Source organism: Delphinus delphis, chromosome 6 (genome assembly GCF_949987515.2).
Source record: "Delphinus delphis chromosome 6, mDelDel1.2, whole genome shotgun sequence".
Lineage (NCBI taxonomy): Eukaryota > Metazoa > Chordata > Mammalia > Artiodactyla > Delphinidae > Delphinus > Delphinus delphis.
In genome coordinates this window covers 39,062,737-39,089,830 of record NC_082688.1, presented here as the reverse complement: position 1 = coordinate 39,089,830, position 27,094 = coordinate 39,062,737, and positions in this window count along the sequence as shown.

The window sequence follows — 27,094 nt, the reverse complement described above, 5'->3', positions numbered from 1 at the left end:
CAAAAACAAGACCCTTATATATGCTGTCTACAAGAGACCCACTTCAGACCTAGAGACACATACAGACTGAAAGTAAGGGGATGGAAAAAGATATTCCATGCAAATGGAAGCCAAAAGAAAGCTGGAGTAGCAATTCTCATATCAGACAAAATAGACTTTAAAATAAGGACTATTAAAAGAGACAAAGAAGGACACTACATAATGATCAAGGGATCGATCCAAGAAGAAGATATAACAATTGTAAATATTTATGCACCCAACATAGGAGCACCTCAATACATAAGGCAAATACTAACAGCCATAAAAGGGGAAATCGACAGTAACACATTCATAGTAGGGGACTTAAACACCCCACTTTCACCCATGGACAGATCATCCAAAATGAAAATAAATAAGGAAACACAAGCTTTAAATGATACATTAAACAAGATGGACTTAATTGATATTTATAGGACACTCCATCCAAAAACAACAGAATACACATTTTTCTCAAGTGCTCATGGAACATTCTCCAGGATAGATCATATCTTAGGTCACAAATCAAGCCTTGGTAAATTTAAGAAAATTGAAATTGTATCAAGTATCTTTTCTGACCACAACGCCATGAGACTAGATATCAATTACAGGAAAAGATCTGTAAAAAATACAAACACATGGAGGCTAAACAATACACTACTTAATAATGAAGAGATCAAGGAAGAAATCAAAGAGGAAATCAAAAAATACCTAGAAACAAATGACAATGGAGACACAACGACCCAAAACCTGTGGGATGCAGCAAAAGCAGTTCTAAGGGGGAAGTTTATAGCAATACAAGCCCACCTTAAGAAGCAGGAAACATCTCGAATAAACAACCTAACCTTGCACCTCAAGCAATTAGAGAAAGAAGAACAAAAAAACCCCAAAGCTAGCAGAAGGAAAGAAATCATAAAAATCAGATCAGAAATAAATGAAAAAGAAATGAAGGAAACAATAGCAAAGATCAATAAAACTAAAAGCTGGTTCTTTGAGAAGATAAACAAAATAGATAAACCACTAGCCAGACTCATCAAGAAAAAAAGGGAAAAGACTCAAATCAATAGAATTAGAAATGAAAAAGGAGAGGTAACAACTGACACTGCAGAGATAAAAGAGATCATGAGAGATTACTACAAGCAACTCTATGCCAATAAAATGGACAATCTGGAAGAAATGGACAAATTCTTAGAAATGCACAACCTGCCAAGACTGAATCAGGAAGAAACAGAAAATATGAACAGACCAATCACAAGCACTGAAATTGAAACTGTGATTAAAAATCTTCCAACAAACAAAAGCCCAGGACCAGATGGCTTCACAGGCGAATTCTATCAAACATTTAGAGAACAGCTAACACCTATCCTTCTCAAACTCTTCCAAAATATAGCAGAGGGAGGACCACTCCCTAACTCCTTCTACGAGGCCACCATCACCTTGATACCAAAACCAGACAAGGATGTCACAAAGAAAGAAAACTACAGGCCAATATCACTGATGAACATAGATGCAAAAATCCTCAACAAAATACTAGCAAACAGAATCCAACAGCACATTAAAAGGATCATACACCATGATCAAGTGGGGTTTATTCCAGGAATGCAAGGATTCTTCAATATACGCAAATCTACCAATGTGATAAACCATAATAACAAATTGAAGGAGAAAAACCATATGATCATCTCAACAGATGCAGAGAAAGCTTTTGACAAAATTCAACACCCATTTATGATAAAAACCCTGCACAAAGTAGGCATAGAGGGAACTTTCCTCAACATAATAAAGGCCATATATGACAAGCCCACAGCAAACATCATCCTCAATGGTGAAAAACTGAAAACATTTCCACTAAGATCAGGAACAAGACAAGGTTGCCCACTCTCACCACTATTATTCAACATTGTTTTGGAAGTTTTAGCCACAGCAATCAGAGAAGAAAAGGAAATAAAAGGAATCCAAATTGGAAAAGAAGAAGTAAAGCTGTCACTGTTTGCAGATGACATGATCCTATACATAGAGAACCCTAAAGATGCTACCAGAAAACTACTAGAGCTAATCAATGAATTTGGTAAAGTGGCAGGATACAAAATTAATGCACAGAAATCTCTGGCATTCCTATATACTAATGATGAAAAATCTGAAAGTGAAATCAAGAAAACACTCCCATTTACCATTGCAACAAAAAGAATAAAATATCTAGGAATAAACCTACCTAAGGAGACAAAAGACCTGTATGCAGAAAATTATAAGACACTGATGAAAGAAATTAAAGATGATATAAATAGATGGAGAGATATACCATGTTCTTGGATTGGAAGAATCAACATTGTGAAAATGACTCTACTACCCAAAGCAATCTATAGATTCAATGCAATCCCTATCAAACTACCACTGGCATTTTTCACAGAACTAGAATAAAAAATTTCACAATTTGTATGGAAACACAAAAGACCCCGAATAGCCAAAGCAATCTTGAGAACGAAAGAAGGAACTGGAGGAATCAGGCTCCCTGACTTCAGACTATACTACAAAGCTACAGTCATCAAGACGGTATGGTACTGGCACAAAAACAGAAAGACAGATCAATGGAACAGGGTAGAAAGCCCAGAGATAAACCCATGCACATATGGACACCTTATCTTTGATAAAGGTGGCAGTAATGTACAATGGAGAAAGGACAGCCTCTTCAATAAGTGGTGCTAGGAAAACTGGACAGGTACATGTAAAAGTATGAGATTAGATCACTCCCTAACACCATACACAAAAATAAGCTCAAAATGGATTAAAGACCTAAATGTAAGGCCAGAAACTATCAAACTCTTAGAGGAAAACATAGGCAGAACACTCTATGACATAAATCAAAGCAAGATCCTTTCTGACCCACCTCCTAGAGTAATGGAAATTAAAACAAAAATAAACAAATGGGACCTAATGAAACTTCAAAGCTTTTGCACAGCAAAGGAAACCATAAACAAGACCAAAAGACAACCCTCAGAATGGGAGAAAATATTTGCAAATGAAGCAACCGACAAAGGATTAATCTCCAAAATTTACAAGCAGCTCATGCAGCTCAATAACAAGAAAACAAACAACCCAATCCAAAAATGGGCAGAAGACCTAAATAGACATTTCTCCAAAGAAGATATACAGACTGCCAACAAACACATGAAAGAATGCTCAACATCATTAATCATTAGAGAAATGCAAATCAAAACTACAATGAGATATCATCTCACACCAGTCAGAATGGCCATCATCAAAAAATCTAGAAACAATAAATGCTGGAGAGGGTGTGGAGAAAAGGGAACACTCTTGCACTGCTGGTGGGAATGTGAATTGGTTCAGCCACTATGGAGAACAGTATGGAGGTTCTTTAAAAAACTACAAATAGAACTACCATATGACCCAGCAATCCCACTACTGGGCATATACCCTGAGAAAACCAAAATTCAAAAAGAGTCATGTACCAAAATGTTCATTGCAGCTCTATTTACAATAGCCCGGAGATGGAAACAACCTAAGTGCCCGTCATCGGATGAATGGATAAAGAAGATGTGGCACATATATACAATGGAATATTACTCAGCCATAAAAAGAAACGAAATTGAGCTATTTGTAATGAGGTGGATAGACCTAGAGTCTGTCATACAGAGTGAAGTAAGTCAGAAAGAAAAAGACAAATACCGTATGCTAACACATATATATGGAATTTAAGAAAAAAATGTCATGAAGAACCTAGGGGTAAAGCAGGAATAAAGACGCAGACCTCTTAGAGAACGGACTTGAGGTTATGGGGAGGGGGAAGGGTGAGCTGTGACAGGGCGAGAGAGAGTCATGGACATATACACACTAACAAACGCAGTAAGGTAGATAGCTAGTGGGAAGCAGCCGCATGGCACAGGGATATTGGCTCGGTGCTTTGTGACAGCCTGGAGGGGTGGGATGGGGAGGGTGGGAGGGAGGGAGACGCAACAGGGAAGACATATGGGAACATATGTTTATGTATGACTGATTCACTTTGTTATAAAGCAGAAACTAACACACCATTGTAAAGCAATTATACCCCAATAAAGATGTTAAAAAAAAAAAGAGAGAGAGATTATTTCAAAAAATAGACTCAATTATAGAAACTGATGGAGGAGTTTCCTCTTTTATAAACGATTGGTCAATAATTCATATTTAATGCTTCAGAAATTACTTTTTGCCTTCAGGAGAATTAGGACAGACATGCTTTTCTCAGTTATCTAATCTTGAGATTAAAAAATAAAACATGCAGGCTGTCATATGTGAGGCACTACTGCCAAACCAAAACTTATCACAAAATGAAAATTATCATTGGTTAGCTGATACTGTGATACCATTACTTTAAGTAAAGTAAGTGTGCATTCAGGCAAGTTACAGAATAATATAAATGATATTTTTATTAAGTGCAAGATTCGAACACTTTCGCTTCTTTACTTCTACAAGCAGTTATAAAAGCAGTTTAGAGACTGGGCTTTAGAATGAAAGGACCTAGAGTCAAATTCTAAAGGTTAACTATGCCAATAATTTAGATTGAACTAAGAGCTCCTCTGAACTCCAAATTCATATCGAACTGTCTACTCCACAGCTTAACTTAGATAGATATCTAACAGGCATCTCAGACTTAACATGTCAAAAGCCAAACACCTGGTGTTTATTTACCCAAAATCTGCTCCTCTGTAGTCTTCCCCATTTCAGTAAATAGCACCTCCAACCTTGCAGTAGCTCAAGACAAAAACCAAAGCAAACAGATAAAATTACCCTTACTCTTCTTTTTTTTCTTACATGCAGAATTTGATTAATTAATAGACTACATAGGCCCTACACTCAAATACACACAGAATCTGACCAATTCTGATTACCTCCACCATTACCATGGCAGTTGCAGGGATCATCATCTCATGCTCAGGTTATCACAGTAGGCTCTGAACTTATCTCTCTCTGGTTCTACCTTTAGTTCCTTCAGTTATTCTCCATATAACACAGCAGCCAGAGTGATCCTGTTAACATGTATAAAGTAAATCATCCAGTGGCTGCTGATCACACTCACTCCTTACAACAGCCTTCAAAGATCCTGCCCTCCTACGGCAAAGAAAATGGGACTTACCAAAAAGTCTACTGCTCCACCACATTCCTCAGACTCCTTGGAATTAGGTGAGGCCAAAGTATAGGAGAGCTATGGTACAATACTCTACCTGTCTGCTTTGCTTCTGTAAGAATCAAGGAGTCTACACGATCCAAACAGTACCTCTACAAAATGACAGAGGTTCATCAGCTTAGCTCCTTAAGAAATGATGTGGAGCAGAGTCCCTGCCAATCCAATATGGAAACAGCATAAAATAAATTTTTGTTTTGTTAATCCACTAGGATCTGAAGTTAAAGATGCTACAGAAACTTAACCTAGCCTATTATCTACTCTGACTTTGTCTCCTACCATGATTTCATTCACTCACTCTGTGTAGCCATGCCAGCCTCCTTGCCTTTCTCTGAATACATCGAGTATTCTCCCCACTCAGGGCTTGGCTAATCCTTCTAATTGCAATGCTCTCTCCCTAGGTCTCAAGCTCTTTACTCAGTACAGGATTCTTCAGATTTTCTATTTTCTGAGTCAGTTTCAGTAGTTCATGTCTTTCTACGTATCTATCCATTTCATCTAGGTTATCTAATTTGTTGACATAAAATTGTTTACAGTACTCCCTTAGAATCCTTGGCACTCTATCAAACTGTACACTTAAAATGGTTAAATGTAAACATCATGTCATCTAAATTTTACCACAGTTTTAAATATATATGGATGAAGATGTTGCTAGTTACATGAGCCTGCCAGTGACTGGTTCATAAGAAGACAATCTACAAGCTCCTGAGGGGGAAGAGCACAGGGTAAGAGCTAAGGATGTTACTTTAGGCCAAAGGAATTCATGAATATCTGATAGCTTAGATAATTTCAGCTTTAATATTCCCCTTGTCCTTTCCACTTTTTCACAGTTTTTAGGGTAATGAGAACTGATCCAAGTAATACCTGGTCCTTTCTCTATTTAGCTACTTACAAATGGTCTAAATCCTTCCTTGGCTTCAGTCTTAAGGGAATATTGAAGAACTTTAGGTAAAGATTTAGATGAATCCATCTGAACTCATCTGAGTTATGCTCCAATTATTATATTTTGCCTCTATCCATACAGTCTTTTTCTCACAGTAGTTCTAGAACCATAGCTAATTCTCTAGCTATTTCTTGAATCATACATAATATTGATGTGTGTATTATCTGTAAATCCAGATCAGCTATAATTTGATTGTATGAGGAGGAACTATCTGGAACTTTTACAAAAATACTTCTGTAGTACATTGTATCTGGCAGTTCCATTTGCAGAATAAATCTCTAGTACATATACAGGGAGTGAATCACAGAGAAGAAAAAAGTGTTCTTCTGATAATGGTCCCAAAGCAGTAAAGTAAAGGCATGGGAAAAGCTTAGGATTGTTATAAATTCCCACTACATGAGTGGTTTCAATATTCTAAGGGGACTGATAGTCTATGGTAGTAGGAGTAATGATAACAGAACATAACCAAATCAAAAAGAAACTACAGTGTTGTTCATTTATATTTCTAGATCATGCGCCTTGTGAATTCAGAAGAAAGACAGGAAATTGTTGGGTGCTAATGTTTCACTTGAAGAAGCATCACTGGACATATTTTGGAGAGCTGACCTTTTGTTTCTTAACTTCATAGGGAACATTGCCTCTTCCAATGATTCTTTTCCTTACAATGTCTTATAAGTGTCTTTATTTATAAGCTCCTGATTCTTAGATAATAGAAGAATTTTTGTTCTTATTTTTATTTTGGGGCTAGTGCTTTTATTTAAAGAGCTCAAAGTTTATTTTTATTTCCAGCTTGTTCTTCACAAATGTTTGCCACATTTAGAGATCTTCTAAATTGGCAATTTTCAATTCCAATTTATTTTTTCTGATTATTTCAGTCTGAGCCCCTTTACGAAAAGAGAGGACAAGGCTTGTTTTACTTTAGCTGTACAATATACCCTAGAATCTCATTTGAAAATTTCCTGAAGTCTATTTTAAACTCACCTATTTATTTTTCTTGATTTTATTTATAATTTTTCATTTTCGACAAATCATTGCTTAAGGAAAAGGCTTCTAAAATGACCTTATGTAATGCATTTTCTATTTTTCTTATTCTCTCAAAGTCAATTTTTTCAATTATGCAGAGTTTGGCTACTCAAATCCTCTCCTGGCCTTGCTTCTTTTAACAATTTCCCCCTGACTGAGAGGCCAGAACATGAATTAGCTAGTTGGTAAAATCTACTGTTCCAAATCTGATATTTTAAAATCCTGAACTCTGCAATAAATACTTATTTGTCTTTATTTCTGATGCTTAAAATAAATCTCTCATTATAGCTCATAATACAGCTTTAAAACAGTATTTAAGTTCAACACTTATATAGCTGCCTTCTTGTTTAGCAAAACAATTACTCCTTTCTCGAAAACCAGACAGCTATACAGGTCAGGCCCAATCATCCTCAGCAAATCAAACTGCTGTTCTTAGAATTTTTGAGAAGTATAGAGCTCAGGGACTCTCTGATTCTCAGATGTTTAAGGGGGTTGACATCAGCTATAAAAACATGGGAACTCAGGTGAGACTGGTGTTTAGTTGTCACTCAGAGTGTGTTTAATAGAGTGAGTATGCTTATGACAGGCTGATTTTCAGAAGCCAAAAGCTATAACAGGTTAGCCTGCAAAACTATACTACTTATGCAAGTTGTTTTTGATCAGCTGAACTGGTTTAAAACTTACCTGATGCAATGAATGATCAGTCTTTTCCAAGTGCTGTGAAAACTCTCTATCTCACCCACTAGGATATAAGCCCCATGAGAGCATATGTTTTGCTCACTATTCTATCCCAAAGCTAGCACAGTGCCTGCCATGTAATATTATTCAAAAGTATTTCTTGAATGAATGAATAAATGAATTAATCAAACCTAAGTTTAGTCATTTACCTATTTAATGAACTTCTGCCAATTGCATAATCTCCTATGACTTCAGTTTTCTCTGAAAGAGGGTTAATTTTATTTACTTTACAGGATTGTTGTGAGGATTAAATTAGGTTAATATTTAATACATCTGGTAAGGTGCCCAACAGATAGAAATATTTCAATAAGCGATGGTGGTTATGTGGTAGTTTCTATTTTTCTGGCTAATATTAGATGGCAGGGTGATATATATGAAAAAATTTACTTCTGTCATCCTGCTTCCTAGTATCTTTACTTAATATTGACATCCCGTAACCAGAAACATGTCCCAGGCATTCTAACACTCCTTTATCCTTAATTATTCAAAATATATCTTTTTTATGTCCATATGACCCAGCAATCCTACTACTGGGCATACCCTGAAAAAACTATAATTCAAAAGGAGTCATGTACCACGATGTTCACTGAAGCACTATTTACAATAGCCAGGACATGGAAGCAGCCTAAGTGTCCATCGACAGATTAATGGATAAAGAAGATGGGGCACATATAGGGCTTCCCTGGTGGCGCAGTGGTTGGGAGTCTGCCTGCCGATGCAGGGGACACGGGTTCGTGCCCCAGTCCGGGAAGATCTCACATGCCGTGGAGCGGCTGGGCCTGTGAGCTATGACCGCTGAGCCTGCGCGTCTAGAGCCTGTGCTCCGCAATCAGAGAGGCCACAACAGTGAGAGGCCCGCATACCGCAAAAAAAAAAAAAAAAGAAGATGTGGCACATAGATACAATGGAGTATTACTCAGCCATAAAAAGAAACGAAATTGAGTTATTTGGAGTGAGGTAGATGGACCTAGAGTCTGTCATACAGAGTGAAGTAAGTCAGAAAGAGAAAAACAAATACCATATGCTAACGCATATATATGGAATCTAAAAAAAAAAAAAAAAAGGTTCTGAAGAACCTAGGTGCAGGACAGGAATAAAGATGCAGATGTAGAGAACAGACTTAAGGTCTTGGGGAGGGGGAAGGGTAACCTGGGATGAAGTGAGAGAGTGACATGCACATATATACACTACCAAATGTAAAATAGCTAGTGTGAAGCAGCTGCATAGCACAGGGAGATCAGCTCGGTGCTTTGTGACCACCTAGAGGGGTGGGATAGGGAGGGTGGGAGAGTGACACAAGAGGTAGGAGAAATGGGGATATATGTATATGTATAGCTGATTCACTTTGTTATACAGCAGAAACTAACACACCATTGTAAAGCAATTTTACTCCAATAAAGATATTACCAAAAAATTATAAAAAATAATAAAATTGCAAAAAAATAAAGAGGGAGGGGATATGGGGATATATGTACACATAGCTGATTCACTTTGTTGTAGAGCAGAAACTAACACAACATTGTAAGCAATTATACTCCAATAAAAGAAGTAAAAAAATAAAGAATAAAAAGAGAGTAGTTTAAATTATTATAGAGTGAAGGAAAAAAACCAAAATTATCTAAGAGTTTTAAAAAAAAGATGGAGCAAACAATTGACAAAGCAAGGTCTTAAAGGGATAAGCATACTTTATATTAATGATGGAAATAAATGGTAATCATAATTAAGCATCAATAGAGCTAATAATCTGTGAGCAGATTCCACAATGAATAGTTCCTTAGTTTAATGTAATCTCAAAATTTTCATCCATGATATATACACAACCACTCAAAATCACTACGGATTTAAGAACACCCTCTAGTTTCTTCTCTCATGCTTCCAATAGTAATACTAAAACTGTAATTCTGTAAACTATATATTGTGTTAGGTGCTTTGCACGCATTGACTCATTTATTCACCACAATAACACTGTATGAAAGATTATGTATAGAAGAAAAATATCAAGGTTCACAAAGGTAAATAATTTGTTCAAGAGACACAGGTGGAAAGTGAAGTGATTGGGAATCAGTTTTAAGTATGTAATCCAAAAACCCATACTCTTAAGCACTTTTCTATATAGTATCAGAAACAAGTTGGGGTGAACATCTGTCATTTATTCATTTTTCTCACATTCTTTCCTTTTGGAAGCACTCTCCTAGTGTATCTGATTATGGTCGGATTGAATATACAAGACGTCTTTTCTCTGCCGAAGCATCAGACACACAGCACAAGACCTAAGCTGGCCAATCAGGCCAATTAGGAGGGATATGACTGAAGCCGAGCTAGTCAGACAACTCTCAAGGACCACTCAGCTGGCATATGAAAGAAAATGATGTTCTTTCCCTGGAGGCTACTAAGATAGTAGTATTTGGGTTATAAGCTTTCAGTCATATAGAGAAAGTCTGTCTGAGATCAACCAGCATAATTTAGAACTCCATGCCTGAGACTTTCTTCCTCAGGACTTAAAAAACCAATCAACTCTTTATTGTGTTTAAGCCAACTTAACTTAGGTTCCTGTCACTTACAACTGAAATATTCCTAACAAAATAATGAACTGGAAAAAAATAGAATATGAGATCAAATTAAGATTCATATCCCATCTCCCTGAATTCCTAACTGTATATCCTTGACTAAACATATTTCTGAATTTCATTGAATCTCAAAATCTTGTCTAAAAACATAGAGATAATACTACTGTATAAAAGAAAAGACTTAGGGATGGTCTGTCTGTGCTCAAATCCTGACTCCACCCTTATTTGCTGTGTGACCTTGTACAATTTATTTGCAAACTTTCTCCCTTCATTCCTTCTTCCCAGCTTGCCTTCTGCCAGGCTGTGTTCCTAAAAGAACCTAAGGAGACGTACAACAGTAATTCATTCAACACATATTCATTGAGAACTTATAATGTGCCAGGAACTGAGCTACTTTCTAGGAATTCAAAATGAACAAAACAGACACAGTCTCAGCCCTCATGGGAAGAAGACAGATAATTAGATAATAATCACAGGAAGAGATGCAATCTGTTTGGCAGCTGGAGCTTTTCATCCCTTTGAGCTCCGGAAGAATTGCCTTGAACTGACCCTCCCACCTACTCCCCTGCCATGATCACAGATGACTAAAGTCTTCCCCAAGATTTCTACCAACTCTGTGTGGGAAAGGGAGGAATCTTACACTCTCCTGGCTTCTTGGACATTGGTTTCCTTATCTGTCCCTTGCACCACTTTGATCCCTACATTAAGCTGCCTCGCCTTATTCAGTTTTTACAACAAAATCACCTAACCCAAGCATTTGCAGGACTGTTGGTCATTACTAAAGATTTCAGATGGACCCCAAGAAAGGTCCCTTTGAATAGTACACAACTTTCTTCCAATCTCACCACCTCCTCCAGTGTCCCTTATTTTCCTCCTATTTTCATTCCATTATGGAGTAGAAATTATGGATTACAGAATTGAAAGTATGATAATGCTTCAAAAGTTACAAATTCTTCTTCCTCTGTCTCACAGAACAGATTTTCCCTTCCGCTGAGTATACAGTACAGACCAACTGCAATCCTTCAAGAGGCTTGCTTCAACTCCAAATACATATTGAAGTATTTTCCCAACAAGTATAATTCCCTTCCTAAGGAGACTTCTATGGCTATCTGTTAAAGTAACAAGATATCTCCCCACCTTGTGAAATCGTTATATATTTTTAATAGTAACAAGAGATGAGAAAGAAAAATGGAGTACTATGAGAGTGTAAAACGAGGAATGTGACTCAATCCAATGGGTCAGAGAAGAGTTCCCTGGACTATCTGAAGAATGAATAGAAGTTAACCAGCAACATGAGAGAAGGAGAGCATGCCAGAGAAAGGAAATAATATATTTAGATTTTTTTAATAAAGAAGAAAGAAAATTAGGGTGAAAGGTTAATAAGGATAAGAAAATAAAGATGAAGCCAGCTTTGCAGTACAGAAAACAGTAAAGAAAATACATGCAACAAAGTCCTATGTAATTGACAGAGGTGAGCTACAAATTCTAAACTGACTTTTCTACTAACAAATACAGGGAGGAAAACATTACCAATGGTATAATTGAATTTGCATAAAATAAAAACACACCAAGACATATTTCTGTTAGCACATGGCTGATGACTGATTAATAACAATAATGTGAACATGCTTTGCTTCCTTGTCTCATTTCATTCAATTATCACAAGAAGTCTAGATAGTAGATGTTACCATTACCCCATTTCAGAGGTGATGTTTAGAAAGGCTACACGAGCTGTGCGCAGTTGCTGAACTGCTAAGTGGTAGAGCCAAGATTCCATTGCAGGTCAGCCATTTGGCCCCAGAAGCCTTCTCTTAACCACCACAGTACACTGAACTCAGGCCCTCTGTGTTCTCTGCTTTCCTAGGACAACGCTGAATGGCAGGACTTTAATATTTACAGCTCATAGACAGCTACCCTTCCATGATATCATCTAGCCACTGCTTGGTGCAAATGAAACACTTGAAAAATTCCCTGAATTCATGAAGCTTGCTCTTCATTTGGTTGAACCAGGCTCCTCTTCACTGTAGATGTATACAGAGAATTCTGTGATGTGTTTCTCATGTTATTTTTCAGTTACTGAAGCCATGAGAATTTGAACTTTGACGTGTTAAATATTTATGGTTTATGTGGAGGAATCCTGGTTCAACATATAATGTTTTTTTAATAATGGTATTGACGATACCAGATAATATGGTTTTTTTGGTTTTTGTTTGTTTTTGCGGTACACGGGCCTCTCACTGCTGTGGCCTCTCCCGTCGCGGCCCACAGGCTCCGGACGCACAGGATCAGCGGCCATGGCTCACGGGTCCAGCTGCTCCACAGCATGTGGGATCCTCCCGGACCGGGGCACGAACCCGTGTCCCCTGCATCAGCAGGCGGACTCTCAACCACTGCGCCACCAGGGAAGCCCCAGATAATATGTTTTTAATCCCTTATCATAAATAAAAATTATCAAAATGGTCAGTTTTAAGAGAATTAATAAAACTCAGGTTTATATGGCTAAATAAACAGAATATGGCAATTGTGCTCAATTCATTCCTACCTGTGTGCTACCTATTTGAAGATTCTTGAAAAGAAATAGAAAAGTGATAAAACATATTAAATATTCAAAAATGATCAGTAATAAGGAGCTCAAAATACAATTATTAGCCATTTGAATACGGATTCACACACTCAATCCTCTGACAAGGTCTGTATGATACGGTAGGTACAATCCTAGTCATTTCAGTCACTCATACAACCAGTGGGGGGCTTTGCAAGATTTGTTCAGGTGTGGTTACCAAAAACTATGTAAAGACTAAAGCAAGGAACCACAAATTCAGTTTCTAAAGGCCCTGCCCTACCCTCAGGGGCTTCCCCTTCTACTCTTTCCTTTTCTTCTACTTATAGTGCTTCTTCCTCTCATCAAGTTATTCTCCCTTTCCCGTTGTGGAGTGCCTTGTAAAGAAAGCATTATAAGGCTAGATTGCCAATGCACTGAATTTTTAAACCCTCTAAATAGGACATTAGTTCATAGCTTGAATGTTTTGAAATCTGATCAACATGTCGTTTCTCAATACATTAAGCAAAGCAAGCAAAATTAGTCTGCTTTATGTCAGGTGCTTAGCACAAATCCCTTAATAATGTGCTTGAGTGCAGAAACCATTAATAAATGCATAATTCTCTAAGACAGGCTTGATTAATTAAGTCATATGTGTATCCTTCTAATTAAAAAAAAGAACATTAGGCAGATGAGTGGAAATTCTGAGTACAAAATTCAAAGGCTTCCTCTGAATGCCTTTTGCCTTTCTCTTCAAGATGAAAGGAACACTGCTGGTTATTGTAACTGCCAACAAACAGTTATAGCACGGGCACAAAGCACCCAGAACTCTGTGTCTTATTAAAAACAATTTGGTATTCATCTGCCAATTTGTAACTCAGTTCTCAATCAGGGGCCTGTCTGATTAAGTCAGGCAATTCAAATTTGAGGGGGCAGCTGGTGCTGCTATGCAAATAAACAGATGAGGAAGAAACGGGACCAATGAATCAACAAGCAGATGGTAAAAAGCCAAGGCCTGCAAAGAGTACTTGAATTTCTTTTCCTCTCTGCTTCCCATAACACTACATCTCACAGAATTTATATTCCAAGGGATTATAAAGATTATCACTTAGTTTAACGATCAACATGGAACAGTTTCTAACTCTGATCCCTTTAGCATGAAGGATTTACAGAAAGAAAACATTGGTCACCGGATGCTATATTAAATGGTCGTCTGCTTCAATAAATTCCTCATTTTTTTCTTAAACAATGAATCATTTCTTAAACAATTAATCAATTAACTACATGATAGAATTAAGACACTTATATGTGCTCATCTTTATTTCTGGCCAAGTGTTTCCATGCAAAGCTGTATGCTCTTCAAAAGAGGAAGAAAGTCTTCCTCTCAGGTTATATAGGTCTTGGGAAGCAAGACCCAAAGAGTGGCCTGGGTCCTGAATCTGCTCATTACCTCAATCCTACATTTCTTCACGACTGGTTCAGGGACACATAGTCATATTCATTCTTGATCTTTTTTCTGCAACTGGTTCAGGCATTACTCATTTGTCCTTGTCTGAACTGGATCTCTTTGCAAAATGCTCAGAGTCTATCTTTATTTCAGGACATCTCAAATTTCAGATACAACTTTTGGCAGTTGTATCATGTTGTCTGAGGTCTCAACATAAACACCTTCATTAATTTCGCCTTTCATCTGCCAAAATCTTTTCTTTGGCTTGTTTTTTTATCATGATATCAAATAGACAGAGACAAATCATGTAGTTTTGGTGGGCAATATGATGAGAATAGATGCAGCTGAAAGGTGTTAAAAGATTTAAAGCAGGCATGATATTATTTGTATACATTTTTTAAAGTATTTTTTGTTTGACTCTAAAGTCAACTTTTTTGTAATTAATTAATTTTTAAATTTATTTTTGGCTGCATTGGGTCTTCGTTGCTGCGCGTGGGCTTTCTCTAGTTGTGGCGAGCGGGGGCTACTCTTCGCTGCAGTGCAATGGGCTTCTCATTGCAGTAGCTTCTCTTGTTGCAGAACACAGGCTCTAGGTGCGTGAGCTTCAATAGTTATGGCATGTGGGCTCAGTAGTTGTGGCTCACGGGCTCTAGAGCGCAGGCTCAGTAGTTGTGGCGCACAGGTTTAGTTGCTCTGCAGCATGTGGGATCTTCCCAGACCAGGGCTCAAACCCGTGTCCCCTGCATTGGCAGGCGAATTCTTAACCATTGTGCCACCAGGGAAGTCCCTGTTTTAAAATGTAACATACTAGTTCTTACGATGACTTGCTAGAAATATTGAGAGACTGTTTTTAGCACTCTGACAGCTGAGAAGACTTTCTTTAGTATATGGTAACAAGTCACTGGTTTTAATGGTGGGGTGAACATTTCCATTTTTATAGGCAAGTATTAACACGGGATCAATTCTGGACTTCAAGGACTGCTGAAGTCAAGGATATGTTTCTTGGTGGTAACATACAAATCACAATATTGTTTGGGCTTCCCTGGTGGTGCAGTGGTTGAGAGTCCACCTGCCGGTGCAGGGGACACGGATTCGTGCCCCGGTCCGGGAAGATCCCACATGCCACGGAGCGGCTGGGCCTGTGAGCCATGGCCGCTGAGCCTGCACATCTGGAGACTGTGCTCCACAACGGGAGAGGCCACAACAGTGAGAGGCCCGCGTACCGCAAAAAAAAAATTTGTTTATGCCAAAATATTTTTGACCTGGGTCTTTGAAATGTTTCCTTTCTGCTTTCTTAAATAGAAAGTATTTTTTCATAGTCATATGACATTATCTTGGAGTTTTCGATAACATGATACTGACTACTTTGGACTAGCTTTATATCAGCTAGTGATTAGCTATGTTTTCTTGCATCAAGCAAGGCAAAGCCTGTCCATGCTACTTTCTCCATTACTAACTATTAAAAGACCCATGTAAGATGGCTAACAGGCACACAAAAAGATATTTAACATCATTAATCATCACAGAAATGCAAAACAAAACCACAATGAGATATCACTTCACACCTGTCAGAATGGCATCAAAGAGATCACAAATAACAAATGTTGGCAAGGATATGAAGAAAAGGGAACGCTTTTGGTGGGAATGTAAATTGGTGCGGCCACTGTGGAAAACAGTATGGAGGTTCCACAAAAAACTGAAAATAGAACTACCATATGATCCAGCAATTCCACTCCTGGGTATATATCTGAAAAACGTGAAAACCTTAATTTGAAAAGATATATGTACCCCAATGTTCATAGCAGCGTTATTTACTATAGCTAAGATATGGAAGCAACCTAAGTGTCCATCAACATATGAATGGATAAAAAATATGTGGTATATACATACAATGGAATACTACTCAGCCATAAAAAGAGAATGGACATTTGCCATTTGTAACAACATGGATGGACTTGGAGTGTATTATGCTTAGTGAAATAAGTCAGAGAAAGATGAGAGTCATGGACATATACACACTAACAAACGTAGTAAGGTAGATAGCTAGTGGGAAGCAGCCGCATGGCACAGGGATATTGGCTCGGTGCTTTGTGACAGCCTGCAGGGATGGGATAGGGAGGGTGGGAGGGAGGGAGACGCAAGAGGGAAGAGATATGGGAACATATGTATATGTATAACTGATTCACTTTGTTATAAAGCAGAAACTAACACACCATTGTAAAGCAATTATACCCCAATAAAGATGTTAAAAAAATAAAAAAATTAAAAAAAAAAAAAGTCAGAGAAAGATGAATACTATATGATATCACTTATATGTAGAATCTAAAAAATTTTTAAAAAGTGAATATAACAAAAAGAACAGATATAGAGAACAAACCAGTGGTTACTAGTGGGGAGAGGGAAGTTGGGAATGGCAACATAGGGATAGGGTAGATTAAGAGTTACAAACTACTATGTATAAAATAAATATGCTACCAGAATATAGTATACAGCACAGGGAATATAACCAATACTTTATGATAACTATAAGTGGAGTATAACCTTTAAAAATTGTGAATCACTATGTTATAGACCTGAAACTTATGTAATACTTTAAATCAGCTACACCTCACTAAAAAAGAAGATAAGCCAATATAAACTGTGAAACAATGCTATGTAACATCTCTTTTTTCCTTGACTAACAAAAATCACTAAAGACCAGGGATAAAAAGCCAATTTCCAGAAATGTGTGACCAATGTACACTGTGTTAAAGATGTCAGCAAAAGTCCACAAATACAGTCACTTGTGCACATACATAAGTCCACAACTTGTACCACTGAGTTATTTCACTTCAAGGTTTCTATCATCTTCCCATAATACTTTTCATATCCTTACCTATTACTTTAGCTACCCCGATTGGTTCCAGCTCCCTGGACATTCTTATTTGATTCCTTATTTGATTTACAATTTCATATTTTATTTTTCTGAGAAGTCAGCTATCAGTTTAATTATTGCTCCCTTGACTCTACTTTCTTGTTCTCTGCCTACTTAGCTATTTCCCTTTTGTGCCTGGAGATGGATTTTTTAAATTTATCCTGCTTGAATATGTGGCTTGGTGTCTTTAATTAGGTTTGGATATTTGTCAACTATTATCTATTCAAATACTGCTTTTCCAGTTTTCTATTTCCTTTTCTTTAAGACTCTAATTATAAATACATTAGATCTATCTTCTATGTTTTTTGTCTGTTTTCTGTATTTTCTATCTTGTCATTCAGTACCTACTTCTGGATATTTTCTTCTGATCTACTTTCCAGTTTGTGAATTCTCTCTTCATCTGGGTCTAACATGTTTAGGACCCTATTCACTGAATCCATAAATTTAACTTTATAATTTTAAGTTCTAGAATTTCCATTTAGGTTTTTTTTTTATAGTTTCTGTAAAAATTTTTAGTCTTGTTTTGTATCTTCTTAAACATAACAAGGATAGTTATTTTAAACTATTATCCAGTATCTGGAGCTTTGGTGGATTCATTTACATGGTCTGTTTTTTTCTACTGTTTTTGTTGTTTTCTTGTCATTTTAGGTATCTGGTTATTTTTTACTGTTTGCCAAACACCATATTTGCAAAATTGTTTGTAGAAATAATTTTAAGTATTGAATGTTATCTTCCACCAGAGAGGATTTAAAATCAACTTTGGTGGGCAGCTAAGGGAACTAGCAACATGGGTTCACTTCATTCTAATTTGGGAAATTGAAATGATTTACAGCTGAGCTGCAGTCTTAAAAAGTCATGTTTTTTAGCACAGGGAGATCAGCTCGGTGCTTTGTGACCACCTAGGGGTGGGATAGGGAGGGTGGGAGGGAGATGCAAGAGGGAGGAAATATGGGGATATATGTATATGTATAGCTGATTCACTTTGTTATAAAGCAGAAACTAACACACCATTGTAAAGCAATTATACTCCAATAAAGATGTTTTAAAAAAAAAGTCACATTTTCCCAGTTTCCATTATTCTTAGGGTTCGTCTCTTTAAATTCCTATCCAAAGTGTTGAGAGTTCACCAGCACCCCACCTCACTGCTGGTGACTGAGGACTCCAACTTTTGCCCTTGTCAACTGACACTGTGAAAACACTGTCAAGTCTCTCAGCTACACCCTCCAGAATAAGCAAATTGCCACAGGGGTAAAGCAGTACAAAATTCTACCTGGGGCTCTGAACTCCTCTATATCCTAGCCCAGTATATTCTTCACTCTTTCACTATTTTGTTTTTTCCTTTGCCTACAAGCAGATTTTTTTTAATCTTCTGTCCAATTTTTCCAGTTGTCCTAGTTGGAAGAATTGGTCCAGTAATTTAGCTTTGTCCTCACTCTTGAATTTGTGAGTTCCTTCTCTTTACGTCACTGACCCTATCACAAGCCTGAGACAGTAGCTGACAGACTCAGTTAAAAACTAATGATATTACAGGTTCCTTTTCCCACAAACCCATAGAACACACACACACACACACACACACACACACACAGTAACAAGCCACATTATACCAACTCACCATCTAAAAAAAGTGGTAGTACCAATAAAATTAGAAATTTTGAATAAAATACACAGTGCCCAGCCCACACTCATGACTCTAAATGAATCTAGGAAATAGATTCATCATGGAAATACACACTGGAACATACAAAAAGAAGCCCTAGGCATTGGCCTGTATCTCCAAAATTCATCCAGACAATCAATATATGCCTATTCCCACACTGTACCTTTTTCTCATGCCATCTCTACCTTCAACTTCACCCATTTGTGTCTGTTTCTTGCCTCCAGTTTCTCAACCAATCCTCTTGATTCAGAACTCCCTTTGGACTCACTTTCACATCAGCACCTTTCCCACTACAAAACCTCTGGCATTTTTCCTCTGATCCAACTCCATGATATTGGATAAAAACTAATTCACAGGTAAAACGATCTGGCTCTATTAGACAGGCTTATGAAGTCCTTGATCCCCATACAATGCTGCCCAAGGGACAGGAGATAAACATTTACATACAATTTCCAAATTACTTAGTGCTCAAACAATTCAATGTATAACTCAAAATTACTATGTGCTACAAATTATCTAAGATGTTTTCAATAGAAACACTTTTTATCTACATGATATTAAAGATTAACAAAAGGATCTAAAAATATAGATAACAGAGGGAATTTTGGAAGAATTTAAGTCAAATAAAATTACAAAGACTTCAGATCTTGAGAAATAGAGAAATATGGTTGATTACATGGAGAAGGGGTCAGAAAATATTTCCGTATCCAGCACAGACTGGGTATATTTTCTCAGTAGTATTTAATTTTGATCTTTTAGTTATGTAATTAAAGCTCAAGATACTGGTTAAAAAGGAAAAAAAAAAACAAGAAAAAACAGCTGCCCTAAACTTACTTCAGGCTTTTGTTTGCTTTCCCATAATTCAGTTTGGAAACAAAGCACTTAAAAAAAAAAAAAAGAAACAGACGCAAGCAATAACAATGAGTAACCATCACTCTCTGTCGCTAGTTTGAGTGCCAAGGTTCCTCCCTTAAGGAAATCCGAGTTACAAATCTCTAAAAATAGGGGTTTCTAATGGAGACTGCGACAGGGCAAAAGGCGCCACTATAATTTGATAGGGACTTAGTTAGTCAAGCCTAGCATTTTAAATAGAGTAAAAGGTTTTAAACCTATTTGTTTAGAAATGATTTATTTAGACCACCACTAACACCAGGAAGATTAAAGACAGCATGGCTAGTTGTTTAGCTGGAGATCTCTCTAAAAAGAGGCGATAAATTTCTGATACAGGTCTTACAACTGCTGCTGACGGAAGAATTAGATCCATATTATAATTCAATTGCTTTATCAGCCCACCAGTAACTTCCCAGTTGCCTAGAATGTCCTCATGGTGACTTCATCCTTGCTGAAGATGCAACAATTCTATAGATAAATTCCAGGACCACCCCGTTGAGAATTTCCCCCTCTCCCTGCTTTTTTGAAAGTTCTGGTAATTTATAACCTCATATTAATGTCAGAGCTCTCTGAAGAGCAATTACATAAATATTTTTAATTGCACTGTCCTCTTAAGCAAACAAACCACAATTTTTCTTAAGTAGGTCAAGGTCCCTGGTTATCTCCACTAAAGTTTTAACATGATGTGGCAATCTTAAAGTTCTTCAGTTAAAACATTTCAGCAAGTTTAGAAGTTGTTCCTGTGAACTATATAGAGTGTACAAATCTTCCATGGGCATTTTATTTCTCCATGTTGCCTGTGTTGGCTAATTCCATGGAATAATTTGCAAATTATGTCAAAGGTATGAATTTAATTTTACAGAAGAAACTACAGCCCAAGTGTTTACCCTCAGCTTTATATATTCATACTTCCCCATACAAGGAAACCTAGGGATGACAGTATAAATTAAATGTAATCCTTTACTACTATGTGAATAAGTATCTTCGCTTTTCTCTTTCAAAAACAAAGTCTTTTTCAATGCTAAATGAAAGAGGGCAAGAAACAGGCAAAAGGTAAACTAAAAGATGCCACACCTAGGAGAATATCATGAATAGTATATAAGGAGTATAAAGAAGTATAAAGGAGGGATTCCCTGGTGGTGCAGTGCTTGAGAGTCCGCCTGCCGATGCAGGGGACACGGGTTCGTGCCCCGGTCCGGGAAGATCCCACATGCCGCAGAGGGGCTGGGCCCGTGAGCCACGGCCGCTGAGCCTGCGCGTCCAGAGCCTGTGCTCCGCAACGGGAAAGAATACAACAGTGAGAGGCCCGCGTACTGCAAAAAAAAAAAAAAAAAAAAAAAAAAAAGTATAAAGGAGTATAAAGAAGACTATGAGAAGTTGTATATTTGGAAGTATAGAGTCCATTGCTCTAGCAAAGCAGGGAAAATTTTAAGGTAGTACTTTGCCTAGGAGAATTTTTTAACAACTTCCCTTTCAAAAAAGCTGGGATGTATATAAAATTTCTTCTATTAACACTGCAGAAAATAGAGACCATGAGGGGATACCTTTAATTAACTAAAAATTTCAAAGCTTAGGCTGAAAAGTAAATTTCACCAAATATTAGCAAACTTAACTGAATATTAGCATTACACTGGTCTGTACAGTAAAACATTAAAAACAGGGCTAAAGATAGCCAGAGCTATAGAAATATTATCAAAACTCTGTATCTGATCTATGAACTTTGAACAATTACAGAAACAGGGACAGAGAATGTTTGTTAATTAACACAAAACCCCTGATACAAAGTCATGTTCACTCCAACAGAAGCTGTCATGGAATAAGTCCCACACATCACATCAGATCAGTAGATAATATAGGAGAAAAGGAAATAGGAATCTGAGTGTGATTGTGACGGAGACATTCCCTTACCACTAACTAGCTAATAATCCTATAAATTCTCTAGGGAAACAGGAGTGATGTCTTGTGGTGTATGCAATACTACATATATTCCCACTTAAGCTAAAAATGCATTACATTCATACAGCATATGTTATTATTTAAATTCTGTCATTCTCCTTATAATGCTTTCACTGTCTACATAAAGCCTTGTATCAGAAGAACTTGGCCAAATCTTTTTAAATACAACCATTCTGGATATTCCCATTTGCCACTCTGATCCATTCTCCATTCACCCCCGTCCTGCTTTTTGGCCTAGGAACCTGACTTCCATGGATAGCAACACCATGATCTCCTGTCCCCTAGCTTCCAGTTAGGTTCACTGGATGAGAGGTAACAGCATAGAGGGTGAGAGGAAAGAGGTTTGGGGGTATTTATTCCACCAGCTACTTCCCTGCCAGGCCTTGGGTTGGCAGCAGCTTGGGTCCACTGCTTATGTGATAATTCACGTTAATGCTAGTTGGGCGCCGCTCTTCTACAGCTGTAGGAGACAGGGAACCACGTCCTCCCCTTTCCCCTTCTGGCCTGCATGTGGAAGGGCTCTCCATTCTTGCTGCCCTGGGGTGTGTCAACATTGCTTGCTGGCTCCCTTAACCCTGCCTGTGTGTCTACAAAGAGTACGTCCCTTCATTGATCTCTCCTCATCTTACCCATTTGAGTGTGACTTAACCCGACTGATGTATTATCTTAAGTGAATGGAACCCAACTCAGAAAACAGCATCTTCACTTAATGTGCTCTAATCTGAAAATACATCACATCAGCAGCATGTCCAGCTTCAACTAAATCATCTGTCACCTCTTTATATACTATGGTGACAGCAGGGGTTTTTTTGAGGCATAACTGACTTATTAGTTTAGTTTCAGGTGTATAATGATTTGATATTTGTGTACATTGGAAAATGATCACCACAATAAATCTAGTTAACATTCGTCACCATATATCATTACAAAAATTTTTTTTCTTGTGATGAGAACTTTTAAGATCTATCAATACGTTTTTAGCAACTTTCAAATATGTAATATAGTATTATTAATTACAGTTACCATGCTGTACATTACATCTCCATGACATTTATTTTATAACTGGAAGTTTGTGCCTTTGACCCCCTTCACACATTTCATCCCACCCCCACCTCTGGCAACCACATGACAGTGTTTTCTACACCAACTATTTAAACATGGTCTCACACGGTATTTCTAATTTCTCATTTATGAATTTGGTTTATACGAAAAGTCTTACAAAAATTTAAAAAGTGAAATAATAGGTCTGCATTTAAAGGCCAGTCTTTTTTCCCATCGCTAAATAACACATAAACAAGAGGAGTGGAAGACATAAAACTGAAAAAACTTGGTTTTCAAATATTTTAGGGACAGAGTAATGAGTTGGTCTTTCCACAGAATTCTAGCCTTTGCCATACATTGAGATAGTGCTTGCTTCATCTCTGTCTGCACCCCCGGTATGAATTTTTTTTATATGGAAAGGACAAACCAACTTTCTGTAAAAATATTTTGAGTGTTTCTCATACAAAACCCAAAGGATACCTCCAGAGGAACTGAAACAATATACGAACATAAGGGGGGAAACACAATGATAAAGGCCTGAAAGTACCTTCAACAAAGCAAGAGACTTCCCCAAAGGGGAAATAAACACAGTTGAACTCCCTTTATCTACATCCTAACAAATAACACCTCCTGTGCCTTAAATATTTAATGTGAAATCTGTGGATTTATAAAGCTTACAAAATGCCAGGGGCTTATTATCTTTAGTTTGCCTGACAGGAATATTCATATCGCTCGATTCCGCAGTCTAAGACAACAGGAATTCCTCCAGGTGCTAGTGGCAGATAACTTTCACGTGGCTTCAATAATCCACTAATTATGGAACCCCTCAGGTAGAACAATGTCATTAATCTGATTAAATTATTTATATTGCTGGAAAGCTAAATCTTATTAGGTCTTCAGTATTTTATTTGGTTCTTCAATTCAATATGGATATGCAAAGGGGCAAAACCATCTTTTCTCCACTGCATTTTCCAGCTGAAGAAAAAAGAAAATAAGAAAGAGATAACCCCATATTTAGTGTTTTGCTGCAAGATCACCAACCAGGAGCAGGGTCTACCTCTCTCCCGGACACCCTGAAGCCCAGAATTTTCCAAGTTCCTTTTGAAACTCCATTCCTGTGGTTGAGGTTTTCTTCCCATGTTTCAGTAGCAGGACCATAAGCCATGATAAGATTAAAGTTCTGTCAGAGGCTGTCTAACAGCACCTCTAAGGTCCTGTCTAAGTTAAAGTGAAGAGGCTTTATTTCTCTTAAAAAAGATCACTGAGAAGATTGTGAAATCCCTTATGCTAAATGGACTACCCAGTTACATTGAACAGACACCCCCTTTTGGGTTTTTGACAACATACTGGCCCATTTCATATCTGTGCTGGTCTATCAGACATTTAGTTAGAGCATTAAAGAAGTCTGGAGGTTAGATTAAATCCTGCTGAATATGATGGGCTACTCAAAACATGTACCATTTATCCAAGCACTCTGTGTGAGTACTAATTTGTAAACTGCTTTATAACCCATATTTTAAAATGTCATGGCTGATTCATCTATCATTTCCATTTTACAGAAAGGTACTAACTCGACATACTTTCATCAGGAAAAAAAAAAACCCACAAGGTTTATAAGGAAAAGAGCATGTTTTAAAAAATGGGAAAAAAATACAAAGTGTTGTAAGTTTTACGTTTGATCCAATCAGTTGACATTGTTCACTTTACTGAAAATTTCCTGAGTCTAGTTGTCCCTTGTCTACTCGAATTTCTATTAAGTTTCTCACTTCCCAAATATTCTTCCTTCTCTCAAGGTTTCCAAAACACGAGAAGCTGTGATGAGCCTTTCTTATGTAGCCCAGGGCTTTCTTTTAATAGATACGTGGTCAAGACACACAGCCAGTCCAGCTCCCTGCTAAATTTAAATCATATGATACTAGGAATAGAATTCATAATCTTATGTTACAAAAACACCATCCTCCTAATAGAGCTCACAGGATTTCAAACAACTCTATTTTCTTCTTGGACCAGCAGCTAGAAGGCAGCAGAGAAATAAGCCTATGCTCATATCCAGCCCCAACCAACCATGATAACTTGGAAATAGTTAAGAGCCAGCCTCTATCCCACCTGCATGATTTTTGCAATTACATTCTTGGAAACAGGCGTTTGGGTAAAGTGTGTCCTGAGAGGCTTCAGGCCACATATGGTAAATCTTAGAGCAGTAGACTGGGTGTCTGTCTGTCCCAGGATTTCCTAAGTGACTGCAGAAGTGACTGTACGTGTACCTGCACCAGTTAGATACTTCTCTAGAAATGAAGGACCCGGTCTGCCATTACAGGGAGTGTTGCAGGCACACAGTCCTCAGCTGTCAGCCCCCTACAAGGATTGCCTTTGCTGAAGAGGGCCTCCACACTCAAAACAGGGATCATTGTGCAAGTGATATATAGAGGGCATGCTCGCAGGTAAAATCTGTAAGGGAGGGATGGAAGAAGGGGCCAGGAGAAGCCAAGATGCAGGCTCAGCTGAAGTCTACCCTTGGTCGGGGAACTTCGGAGCATGAAGAGTACCACAGAGATGTCTCCCCTTGAGAAGAAGCCCAGGCTTTTTCACCCTCATATCTGGCAGTCATTGACTGTGGGCTGCCCTCAGTTGGGGAAGGGGGTGGCAGGGAGTTGACGTCCCAAGCATTTCTAGATGAAGTAGCTTCCTAGGCCAAGAAAAGGTACAGCTCCGAGCTTTGAGAAGCCCACCTTCACAGCAGTGACAGATAGGCACACTGGCCCAGGAAAGGGAGTCCGGGATGGGACCAACAGTGTCTACAACATGGAACAAACACCATCCACGCATAAGATGCTGTGCAGGTGAGAAATACAAATGTAAGACTGGACCACAACAAGCATTGCCTCGGTGTCTTCCCATATCCCCACATCTAGTCCAGGCTAGCTACAGGGGTTTCACCCCATCATAGGATACCCCTTGAGAATAATCTCTGTTCCTGCTGGAAGGACCCCTGCAGAAATTCCTGCAGTCTATAATGGAGGAGGATCCAGATGGGAAAATGAAAAAGAAAAGGCTGTGCTGACTGTCAAGTCGTTTTCCAAGGATTATTCCTTTACAGATTGATCCTAAAGAATGATCCTTTAAAAAAACTGTGACCTTTAGTAGTAAAGTTCCTTCTTGATTTATATTATTCTTATTAGTCAAGTCATCAGGAATGTGTGATTGTAGACAAGCCAGAGTTCCGATATTCAGGAATAAACTAAAAGATCTAACTGCCAGTTGTAAAAACCTCTTTTGTTTTTTATCTAAGTGAAAGGGATAATAGTGATTTCATAAAGTTTTGCAAAAAGTATGGGAAATTGTAGATGTTAAGCTCCTAAAGTGACAAAAAATAGATGCATGGTAATTTATACTTGTTGTAAGTCTTATGCTTAAGGACAATGTTTCTAATTTCTAAGAATGGTTTTAATTCTACATATAATCAACAAAATGCTGTTGGCCTGCTTTCTTAACAAAATGCCTAGTTTTTTTCCCTATAAATACAATTTCAATGTTGAAAACAATAAATAAACAAACAAATAAATAAATAACTTCCAACTGAAGAGTCATAACATTTGACTAACCTAAATTGAATGTTTAGTTTAAAATGGAAGTAGGCTCACCCAATCCCTGAATGAGAGGCTCAGGAAATGATGTCCAATACCTTTATATCATTGTCCAACTGAATTCAACACCAAGTATGGAAAGGGATGGATCCAGTCGCTAAGTCCTCATGTTGCACTGGGGAAAACACTTCACCTCAAACTACCTTCATTTCCCATTGTTAATAAGAGGAATTTGAACTAAGTGGTTCGTTTATTGAAGAAATATCTATTGAGTACCTACTATGTGCCAGACAGTGTGCTAAGAACCCAGGATAGACTGGTAAACTAAAAAGACAGAGCCAGTGCCCCGGTGGAGAACATGATCTGAAAAGGAAGATAACACAAATAAGTTCCAAAAAAATGTGAATTGGGATAAACACTATGAAGGAAACAAAAGTTGAGGAAATATAAAATAATGGAAAAGAGCTATTTTAGATGAGGTTTTTATGGAAGGCCTCTATAAAAAGACAATATTGAAGCTTGGATCTAAAGATAGTAAGGAGCCAATCATGTAAGAACTTTCCAGAGAGAAAAGCATAGACTGTGCGAAGGTTCTGAAGT